This window comes from Notechis scutatus, chromosome 4 (assembly GCF_049901735.1).
Source record: "Notechis scutatus isolate UNSWTSFEM ecotype Mainland chromosome 4, rNotScu1.2, whole genome shotgun sequence".
Lineage (NCBI taxonomy): Eukaryota > Metazoa > Chordata > Lepidosauria > Squamata > Elapidae > Notechis > Notechis scutatus.
The window spans coordinates 34,891,385-34,903,635 of NC_142012.1; the positions used below are offsets into that span (position 1 = coordinate 34,891,385).

At 36.1% G+C, this 12,251-nt stretch overlaps 1 long non-coding RNA gene across 1 annotated transcript in view; it reads right to left on the bottom strand.

Annotated features, from left to right (window-relative positions):
• The window catches only part of LOC148130699 (uncharacterized), an 82,339-nt gene extending 70,991 nt beyond the window's left edge, over positions 1 to 11,348 (bottom strand). The window contains exon 1 of the long non-coding RNA XR_015749601.1: positions 11,229 to 11,348. This is a non-coding gene — a long non-coding RNA (uncharacterized LOC148130699). The remainder of the gene's footprint in view (positions 1 to 11,228) is intronic.
• Between the last annotated feature and the right edge of the window lie 903 nt (positions 11,349 to 12,251).

Genomic DNA, 12,251 nt, shown 5'->3' on the forward strand with positions numbered 1-12,251 from the left:
CTGTACAGGGCAACAAAAGAAGACCCAGCCAATCAGCTAGGACTTGGGAGGCAGAGATTAAATGGGCCGGGGCCAGTCAAAGATGGTATTTGCTGGTTCTCCAAACTACTCAAAATTTCCACTACTGGTTCTCCAGAATTGGTCAGAACTTTCTGAATACCACCTCTGCTACTTGTGCAGTATAAAACAGTAAGCCATCAGTATATGATGGAGAAATCCCCCCCCCCAAATAATTTGGTAGCATCTTTGCTGACCTACTCATTTTATTAAAAGCCATTATGAGAGTTAGGACTTTCTGAGATCATCTGAAACTTTTTGATGTCAATTCAATAATTTCTTAATCAACAGTATTATTAAAGTTTCATTCCCTGATGAAGTTACTTTAAGATCCAGTGATCAGTGTAGCAATATACTTAGTAGTAATTTTTATTAGGGTCACAGACCAGCATTACAAATGATATTAATGATGATGATGATGATGATGATGATGATGATGATGATGATAATGCAGATGAAACCATCGATCACATACTGAGCTGTTGCAGACAACTGCTCAGACTGATTACAAACAATGTCATGACACAATTGCTTAGATGGTCCATTGGAACTTGTGTCGCAATTACCATCTGCCTGTAGCAAAGAACTGGTGGGATCATAAGCCTGAGAAAGTGGTCGAAAATGAACATGCAAAACTACTGTGGGACTTCCGAATACAGACTGACAAAGTTCTGGAACACAATACCCTGGATATCACGATTGTGGAGAAGAAAAAAGTGTGGATCGTCGACATTGTCATACCCTGGTGACCGCAGAATTGACAAGAAATGACTTGAAAAAATCACCAGATATCAAGACTTGAAAATTGAACTGCAGAGACTCTGACATAAACCAGTGCAGGTGGTTCCAGTGGTACTCAGCACACTGGGTGTTGTGCCTAAAGACCTAGGCAAAACAATTGGCACTGACAAAATCACCATTGGTCAGTTGCAGAAGGCCACCTTACTGGAATCTGCTCACATAATTTGCCAATACATCATGCAGTACATCATGCGTTCGACCAGTGATTTGTGATACGAAACCCAGCATAGTTATCTTGTTTGCTGTGTACACTGTCGGTTTTTGTGCCAAATCATCATCATCATCATCATCATCATCATCATCATCATCATCATCATCATCATCATCAGTTTGACTGTTAAAAAATATCCTTAGGAAGAGTAGACTGATCTTGTTGGGCTTCCAGGTCTTTGATATATTTGTGATGGTGGCAAATATCTGTAACTCGCATATAGGATGAGGGTGGAGGTTCATTCTCCGAACATTTCATTACCAGGCTAAGTAACATCTTCAGTGGATTTAGGAGATATCAGTATCAGTATTGCTCTGTTTGGAAGCCCTTATAAAAAGAGGAACACAGAGACTGATATTCCCTAAACTCCACAAGGTTGTAGAATGAATCTTTGATACATTGTTTAAATGTACTAAGTACACATTTATATGCCATCATTAACAGTGCTTCCTTAGAGAAGTAAGATATACTAATATCATGTTGCAATACATGATATTACAATTGTTAATTAATAAGATATTTATAACCTTTCTCCTATGTAACCTATATCTGCATTACCAATCTATTTTCCTCTACTTTTTGCCCCTTCCTCTCACCTCACCCCAGTTTAATGTCAGTCTATGTCAGTCTATCAACTTTACACCTTTAGATTAAAGATTTTGCCTTTAATTGAATATTTTAGATGGAAAAGCTGCTAATATATTACTGGTTTTTTTGTCACTGAGGACAAACAGTGCTCTTTTCTTATAAATGTTTGATGGTCACTGTGGGCCTCACTCCTCATATTTTTTTTCAAGAGTCTTAGAGAATACTTGAAGTTTCTCCATTCCTTTTATCATGTATGCATGCATGTGTACTCTCTCTCCCTCTTTCCCTCTCTCTCTCTCTCTCTCTCTCTCTCACACACACACACACACACACACACACACTCCTGTTTTTAAATTGTCTGACCTACGTTGCAAAGAAACTTTTTTATAGTTAGGAAATTATGTTGGTTACACTTGTAGTTTGTGATTTATTTTTTCAAGGCTGACTATTAGATACACAAGTTATTTTATTTTGTTTATTTTATTCTATTGCAATAATGCACAGGTGACATTTCATTTGTTCTTCCGAGTTATTAAATGACCATTGGAATGTTCAGCCTAATGGTGCCACTGTTGTGTGATTGGGTAATTATTTACTAACCAGAAAGAGAAATTGGAGAGTAGAAGAAAAGACATGGAGTGTGGAGCTTTTTTAAAGATAAAAGAAGAAAAATTAAGCCTATCTTAAGGGGACTTTTTTTTTCCTTTTATCAAACTCAAAGCAAAACTTTGCTCTCTTTCTTTTTTGTTCATTCTGCTTTGACTTTGCTTTCCATCTTTGCAAGAGTACAGCTAAAGCAGAGCAAATAACTGGCATTAGATAAATACAAGCTTACCAACAAGAATTGTCTTTAATAGGCTACACCAACATATTAAAAGACTCTGTGCTTAAGATATAATCAGACATATCTATACCTATGTACAGAAAAGTAAAATTTAGAAGCACCACTTTCATATGCCTGTTAAATATCTTTTTGATTTTTTAGCAACATTTTCTTCCATTATTCGTCTGTACAGGTAATCCTTGACTAACAACAGTTCATTTAGTGACTTTTCAAAGATATAATGGCACTGGAAAGAGTGACTTATGATGGTTTTTCACACTTACAACCATTGCAGAATACCCATGGTCACATGATCAAAATTCAGATGCTTGGCAAGTGGTTCATATTTATGATGGTTGCACTGTCCTAGGGTCATGAGATCACTTTTTGTGACCTTCTAAACAAGCAAAATCAATGGGGAATTAAGTTTCACTTAACAACTACATTGCTAACTTAACAAATGCAATGATTCATTGGCAAGAAAAATCATAAAATGGGGTAAACTCATTTAACAAATGTTTTACTTAGCTATACAAATTTTTGGATCAATTGTGGTCATAACTCAAGACTACTTGTATAAAGGAAATCATGTGTAAAATAAACAAACATAAAATGGGAATACATCAGTGTTTTTGCTCTGCAAATGGTAATAATCAATAAATACATTTGGTAATGACTTATCTAATCAACCATATTTATTACCTGTGTAAATTTGCCTTTTATTCTGATAATAATCACATTTAATCTTAATAGCATTTTTTTCTCTGTGTGCTTCATTGAAATTCACACAACTGTTTAGGTCAGCTAGCAGAAATATTTCTGGATCAAAAAGAATGTCATTCCCCATAATCTGATTCATTATTTCCCTTTTCATTTTCTCCAAAGAAACACTATGGTATATTGCCACAACATGGTGAAAAACATTTCAATTTTCTTTTCTACAATCCCAACATCTGTCACTTGATTTCATGCCAAATATCAGTATTCTTATAATCAATGCCCAATGTGTCTGGAAACAATGCTTCACAACCTGAAACACATGGTGAGATTTTAAAGTATTGACTATTTACTTTCTTATCCCACTTACATATTTACAGAAAATACCTTACCATAAACAGAGGGTTTATAAAATGGCAAATAAATGAATAAATAAAATGTGTATACAGAGATGGTTTACTCTTCAACAGTCTTTGGTACTGTATATAAGTCTTGGTGCAAAATATATCATCTCAAAGCCTTTCTGAAAGACTTCCAGACTTTTCTTCATCTGTCACTAATTATTGCTAAATTCAAATTAAATTTAGTAGTTTTAAGGCTAGATAGGTAGAAAAGAATAGACTGGTGCAGTCAACTTACATTAATTGTTACATTTTATGTACTCATTACATTTTTTGCTTTGATTAATCAACCAATGTAATTCCATTATATTTCTATTTTAATCTCTAAATATATTATAAAGGCAATTTAGGTGATATAGAAGTTATTGTTTACTGGTATACTGTAACCACCTACTTTTCGTCCCCTCACATAGCTATAGGAGATTTTTCCATTAATTGAAAAGAAACAAGGGTATGTTTCCTGAAGTATTTTACTATGTTACTACTCTAATTACAAGCTGACATCAAAAAAGCCCTTTTAAAATGGTACTCTGTTTATTAAAGACACAAAACAGCAAAACAACAAAGCTGTCAAACCTCTTGTCAGTCATAGCAATAAATATTGACTGTACAGATTCTATACTCAGGAACCTGCTTATTGCAGAAGCTCAGACAACCCAGCTATATATGTTACTTTACTGAGACAAAAAAAAGAAAAAGAAAAGGAAACCAGTGGCACACAGAAAGTCTGCTAACTCCATTACACAGAACTCAGAACCTTTATGTCTGTCTGCTCCGGGATTTACATTCCAGTCTTTTCTTCCATCCTTTTTGAATCAACAGAAATGTGGCTGTTTTTCATGATCTGGATATTGGAGGCAGTGGTGGGTTTCCAAAATGTTTCCTACCTATGCGTGGTTCTATGTGCAGTTCTATGCATGCATGCTTCATGTGTGCATGCAGAGGGCTCAAAGACTGGCCTTGTCAAGGCTGGTAAGCTGAGCTGTTTTTCAGCTCAGCTATGGTGCGGCAATCTGCTCTGCCTCATGAATAAGCTGAGTGAACACAGAAGGGAATATAGGAGAAGTAACGGTGGGGGTGGATGGGTGGGGCCAATCAGAGGTGGTATTTGCTGGTTTTCCAAACTAGGCAACATTTCTGCTACCAGCTGAATACCACCTCTGATTGGAGGAATGTGTTTATGTTTATATGATAATGTTTAGGAATCACTGATTCACTGTCTTTCCAGCTTCATTTCATGTAGGTCCCACATAAAGCAGGGAATAAGATCTGGAAAATTAACTTTGCAACAGATTTTGAGCACATAAAAATTAAGTAATATCTGTAAAGCATTCTGATTTTTTTATTTATAAATCATTTTTTATTTATAAATCATTCAAAGAAGAAAAATTGTTGCTTCTCCCGAGCATTCTTCCAAAGCAGAGGCAGATATTTGTCTGTTGTTGATTTATTAAATTTATTATCAGGATAAATGTAAATCAGGATGTAAATCAGGATGTCAAACTGTTGACCCACAGGCCAGATGCATCATGCACTGGCCATGCCCACCCCAGCTCCATGAAGAGAAAAAACATCATTATATATCATATGATAGTAACGTGACACTACAAGTTTGACACCTGTGCTGTAAATGCATCAGTATAGAATGACTTACCAGATGTTGGGAAATGGCCAGCTAGCGAGGGAGTAAGGCTCAAGTGGTGAAGTAGCCTTGAGATTGCACAGCCCACAAGAGATCCAGGACAAATCTTCCTTCCCAAACAAGCTCCATAGAACCTTATCTATATGTTCCTAAGAAAAGACAAGCAGTCTGGAGAGATTTCTGTATTATAAGCAGTTAAAGTAGTTAGCTTGAACTCTACATGCATGGATCTACATCTTGATCATACCTTTAGAAATACAACATTATTGTTTACCTTGCTTCTTTTCCTTTTAATGAATTATTAAATACATTATGGAAATTATTCTGCAAATGGATGTTTCTAACAATGTTTACATATCTTTTGTATTTTTGACTGGGAACCCATGAAACTTTTCACAGAGATAAGAGAAATTATCCAAGTTTGGGATTTTGATCCAAATCAGGGAGAATGTAACTTTGTTGTTCTACTCAGACATAGAATAACATTCTGGCTCACTCCCAGACCATCAATTCACATTTCAAACAGAAAGCATCAGTTCCTACATTTTACACATGAGTAGAACCTGTCCAGAGTCAAATGAGTAATCTCATGATCTTTCTTTTTTCAGGAGAAATTCTGCCAGCCAGAATTTACCAACCTCCCTATAATGTCATCTCTATTCCTTTAGGTATAAATAGCTTTCCATCAATATGCATTGAAAGTTGCAACTTTTTTATGATTGCCTTTCTTGTCTTTCCCCCCTATTTTTTCTTTTTCTTTTTTTCTATATGTTCAAAACTTTATTTTCTATTTCTATTTTCTTCTAGTTCAGTATGTATTTGTTTTTACTATTTATTCAAAACTTTGGTTAGTTTTTAAAACTTTCACAAACCTACAAAAGCATCATGCCTATGTCTTTATTTTCCAAATAGTCCTATTGCTTTAAAATTTTGTAAAGTAATGTGTGACAATGAATAATGTCTATGAAAACTAATTCCACAACAGTATGAGAGAGAAACTATCTGTGTAAAACTGAACAGAAAATTATTTCATCTATATTTGTAAGTGATGCTAATTATGCTCTACATATTAAATCAAGTCCATCTAGGGAAATGTTTTGTTAATTAATTTAATTAATTAACAGCAAGGCAGAAGAAGGAGCCATAATTATCAAGAGATAATTGAACCCTTGCAACATGTTTTTGCACTAACAAGCACTCCTTCAAGATCAGGACCTAAAATGGTTTATAAGAAGGTTGCACAACTTTTGTTAAATCTCACACCTTATATAGGCCACCATTTTTTCCTCCTCTTCTTTCAAAAACTGATCTAAACAAAATGCATGATATTCTGGACAGAATAAATATATAATTCAACCAATTAGATAGGGAGTATTGTATAAAATTTGTGAATAGTATAATAATAAATTATATGTACAGTTATAATTTTGCTTCTAAATTATAGTATTATGAAATTGCCTTTAAATTAGTTTTACATTCATTTCTTTTGCTCAGCAATAACTTCTTATAAATTTGGGCTAAATATAGGAATAAGTTTATCAATGGTAGAATGGTTGTAATCAAAGAATGGTAGAGAAGAGAAGGATTGCTTCCAATACTTAAGGGACATACAGAGAAGAGGGGATTGACTTATTCTCCAAAACACCAGAGATCAGGACAAAATGTAATGGGTGAAAGTTTGTTAAATAGAGATCTAACTTGGTAGTAGAGAGATATTTTCTGACAGTGAGAACAATTAATCAATAGAATAGCTTGTCTCCTGGAGTTGTGGGTGCTTTGTCATTGGAGGTTTTCAAAAATAATATATTTCCAATAAGAAGAAATGTGATCCATCAAAAAAAACTATGATGAACAGAAGGAGATTAATTTTTTTAAAAAAAATATAATCAAGTAATACATTTGTCTTTAAATTAATATAAATATATAGGGTCTTGTCATGAAGGTCTAGTTATGGATCTGGTCAAACATTTATGATTGGTTGAACAATACCAGAAAATTGTTTAAGTGCTACATAACTTGAGAAAATTAATTACTGGTTGTATCTTGGTAAAGGAAAAAAGGAGGATTCAGGGAATACATGTCATCAAAAAGCTTAGGAAGATTCAAAGTCATAAAGATTTATTAATTAATTTATTTATTTTGCTATCCATCTCATAAAACATGACTCTGGAAAGTACAATACATAAAAATAATAAAAAACACAAAACATTCCAACATGAATAAAACAGAAAAAAGTGAAAACATAAGTTGTAAAATACCAAGAAAGCAAGAGAACAACTGTCAGCTCGCATGACACAACCATCTTGCTAGCTTCCATTATGGTTTTGAAAGCTTTCCAGCTAGGATTGGAAAAACGATGTTTTCAGGCTGAAGAAGAAAAGGCATGTCATATGGGTGCCACCAAATGAAATTACTTAGTAGAAGCATACCCTTCATGTTCTAAATGATGGACGAGTAGATTTAACCAGGGAGACATAATTCCTTTAAATTACCTGGACCCATACCTTGTAGCTTTAAGGGTCAAAAGCAGCATCTTCCATTGTAGCTGAGAATAAATTGAGATACAGTGATGCTCATGAACAACGATGTAACATGCATACACAGAATTGTCCATACATTTACATTCTGAACTAGTTGAAGCTTCTAGATACTCTTCAAGGGTAGCCCCATGTAGAGCACATTAAAGGTAACATTTTAAAGGTAATCAGAGCATAAATAACTTGAGTAGAGCCTCATGGTCCAGAAAAGAACACAATAGCATACAATAGTAAATTGTTCAAACACATTCCTAATCATAGTTTCTACCTGCTCTTCAACCAGGAGTCATGAGTTTACAAGGATCCCTATATTTTCTAGGGCAATGCCACTCATTCAGCACCAAAGATAGTAAAAATTCATATCCAGAAGCCCCCAAATCCAGAGTCTCTCAGTCTTGTCAGAGTTTAGCTAAAGTCTGCCATTCCCCATCTAAACATCGAAGTTCCCAAGCACTGGGCTGAGCATCAACAATAGAATAGAAGGAAAGATAGATGTATCTGGTTACCATCAGCATACTGATGATATTTCATCCCATGGCAACAGATGACCTTCATGTAGCTATTAAATAGAAGTGGAAATAGTACTAAGCCTTGTGAAACCCCAGATCTCTTACACCTAATCTACTGGCACCAGACAAGCACAATATTGTACTGCCCACTCCTAATCTATGGGGTCAACCCAGAAGGATATCACACCTGATGATATTGAAAGGAGGTCAGCAAGAAACAGGAAAGATGCACCATTCCTATCCTCCAACCAATTCTTCTCTGTTCCATGACCAGGTCCAAATCCTGTCTGAAAATGATCCAGATAATCTACTTCATCCAGGGCTCACTGAAGCTGATGCCCAACCAACTTTTTTACAATCTTTTATTTAAAAATGGGGTGGGGGGGGAGAGACCAAATGAAAATTGTTGAACATGATTAAATCCAGTGAGGGCTTCTTGAGGTGGGGACAAATTTCTGGGGAAGCAATGGCATACTGAAGATGTTTCTGCTTTCAGTAGAGCTAATGAACAGTGTAGAAAAAAGAGCTGCCAAATGGATCAGGGCCTTAAAACTTATCTCTGAGTCAGTGTTGAGATTCAAATTTTTTACTATCAGTTCTGTGGACATGGCTTGGTGGGCATGGCAGGGGAAGGATACTGTAAAATCTCCATTCCCACCCCACTCCAGGAGAAGGATACTGCAAAATCCTATTCCCTCCCCCACTCCACTAACCTGCTTTCTAGCTCCATTCTCCTGTGCAGGGCAACAAAAGAAGACCCAGCCAAACACACTGGGACTCGGGAGGCAGAGAATAGATGGGGGGGGGTGGGGCCAGTCAGAGGTGGTATTTGTGAGTTCTCTGAACTATTCAAAATTTCTGCTACCGGTTCTCCAGAACAGGTCATAACCTGCTGAATACCACCTCTGCTCTGAATTAAAGGGAGGACCTGAGATAGGACACAAGTAATCCAGAAGCACAGAATTTCTGCATAATGAGACTGTAAAACAGCAGTCTCTAGCAGGTTTTAGGGCTCTGGGCACAAGGAAAAGTCAGTTTTGCCCAATGTACAATTTGAAGACTTCAATTTGGAGACTTCAAATGGAATTCAAACACTTCCTCTCTTAATGACTTCTGAAAATTACATACTGAACTAAATAACAAGTTAATTGTTTTTGAATTGAATAACAAGGTTTATTACACTGGATGGTTCTCAATGAAAAAATGTTTTTTGTTTAAATACATAAAGAAAAATAATATTCTAAATAAATAATAAAAATGAGATTAGAACATTAGTTTTCAAAAGCTCCCTCCTCCTATCAGTTCCTTTCACCAAAGCAGCTAAGGAAAGCCCCCAGTCAAAAACCACACAGCTACCACCTCTCTTCCCCCATGTCTAGACCTCATCTCTGAGGGCATTCAATTCATATTGGGGGGGGGGGAGTATATTTCTATCCAAAACTTTACTACCAAGTTGCCCACCAGATGGCATCTCTTTATAAGATTTAACTTATTTTTTGATATTTATCAAATTTTAAATACTACCTTTCTTGCTCACAGAAATGGTTACCACACTTTCCTTTCTCAACTTTAGCTATAAAGGAAAAGACAAAATGGCTTCTAAAAAGAGAAAGTCTACATCACTCTTCAGGCACCAGCTTTCTTCTGCTGCTATTTTCTCCCAGTTCCATTACAGGCTCCTAACTAGACATTCCATAGGAGTGGGTCTGGAGGTTCTTCAGGCCTCAGGTTAAATTTTGGGACTGCAAACCCCCACCCTGCACTGCCCTTCAGAGCAGGGCTGTCAAACTCCCAGCCCATGCATCATGTGCTGCCCATGCCCTTGCCCAGTTTAGCGAAGGGGGGGGGAGTCCTGATATGTCACGTGATACCACCATGATGACATGAGTTTGACACCCCTCCTTTATAGCATGTCAAAAAGAGATAATTTAGTATACTTTCTTCCCATAGTTATTAGACAGTCATGACTTTTAAAGCTGTGAATAATTTAAAAAAATGCAAAATGCTTCAGACTTTTCAAGAGTGAGGCACAGCACTGTTTATTACTTTCCTATTACTTTCCTTTTTTCTCAGGCTTCCAATTGTGTCCCAACAAAAGTTGAAGTGCCTTTAAGGGGACAGCTATTTAGGACACCCTCAATATTTTTTCCAAACAAATTGCTTGCTGAATAAGAGTACAGGCAATGTTCAACTTACAACTATATGTTTAATGACTGTTCAAAGTTACACCATTGAAAAAAATTACCTCTGGTTGTTTTTTACACTTACAACCATTGTAACATTTCCATGGTCAAGTGATCAAAATTATGATGCTTGGCATGTATTAATGAGTGTTGCAGTGTCCTGGCTCCAGTAATCACCTTTTGCAACTTTCTGAGAAGCAAAGTCAATGGGGAAGCCATATTTACTTAACAACCACATTACTAACTTAGCAACCACAGTGATTCAGTAAACAACTATAACAAGAAAAAAATGTATAAAGTAGCACATGCTCACTTGCTTAGCAACATAAATTCTGGACTCAATTATGGTTAGGATTCAAGGTCTATCTGTAATGATCCTTTTAGTCTAATAGTTGTTCTCACAATAACCAACCAAATGCACAAAAAAGCCTAATAATCTTGCAGCTGATGTAGTCATGTTGAGAAAGATGTACTCATATTGAGAAAGAGAGGAAGGGAGGGAGGGAGAATTATGTGCATTTATAATTAACATGTTGAAAATATTCTACAAAGCCAGATTACAAATAGTATACCACATTTTCTAAATTTGCTGAGTTATTGGTCTTTGCTAGGCCTAGTTCCTGCCTATCAGTGGTGGTATTCTATCAGTTCAGCCCAGTTCTCCTGAGCTGGTAGCGCTAATGAGCAGCAGAGACTGAACCAGTTCTCTCTGCTGCTCTGCTACTGGGCCCATCTGCCCGTCCGTGTTACCATACTCACCTTTATTCCCTGCTTTTGAAGTACAGCTGCTTTGCACGGCACTGCAGAATGCTGCGCAGCAGCTGCTGAAGCAACCAGGAGAGTGCAGGCTTGCAGAAGTTGAATTCTAATGCCTCTTCACCTGCGCAAAGTGTGTGTTTGGCATGCACACCCACCCACCCACCCAAAGTGTGTGCATGCACGCAAAGCATGCCCACCAAGCCACGCCCACCAAAGCAGTGGTAGACAATTTTGAAACACACCCTGCTGCCTATATAATGAAAGATATGCTTAAAGGGCAGAAATCCCAGATTCAGTGCTAGTATCATGAACCAAAAGACCAGAAAGACGTTAACTTAGTACATGCAGAAAATACAGTATAGAAGAACTAGATAGTATCTGTTCTGTGAGGAAGCAGTTAAACTGTGAGGCTAGAACTGGAGACATTCAGATTTAAATCCCCAGTTAGGAAGGTTATTGAGATTTCATTGGGTTAATCAGTTTCTTCACAATATACTTCACTGAATTGTCATAAGGATAAAATTGGAAATGTGTGAACCATACATGCTGCTTTGATCTACTTGGAGTAAGGTTGGGATATTCATATGATAAATAATAAGACAGCTTAATATATAGCTTGTGGGATTATTACAAATGTAAATTAAAGAGTCAGGAGAATGATTTAAACATTTGAAATATATTATGTTTGAAGTTTCTCCTGTTGCTTCAGTTTATCTCTTTATTAGCCGCTTCAATTTATATTATTTTAGGGGAAAAGTTTTATTCCAACAATCAAATGTTCTCATTTCAAAAATTCAGATAGCCTGTCTGACGCTAATCCCATAACCCCTTCCACACCTACAGCTTCACTCTCTCTTCTTTAGTACTGTTGCTTGTCCTTAACATAGCTATCTACTTGAATATATATTCATTTTGTAAAATTAACACATATTAAAGCTTTACAATAATCATATTGAAAAGCTAGCAAAATGAAATATAGCTTTTATTTTCCATTATTTTATAAAGACAAAATCTTATAATTTC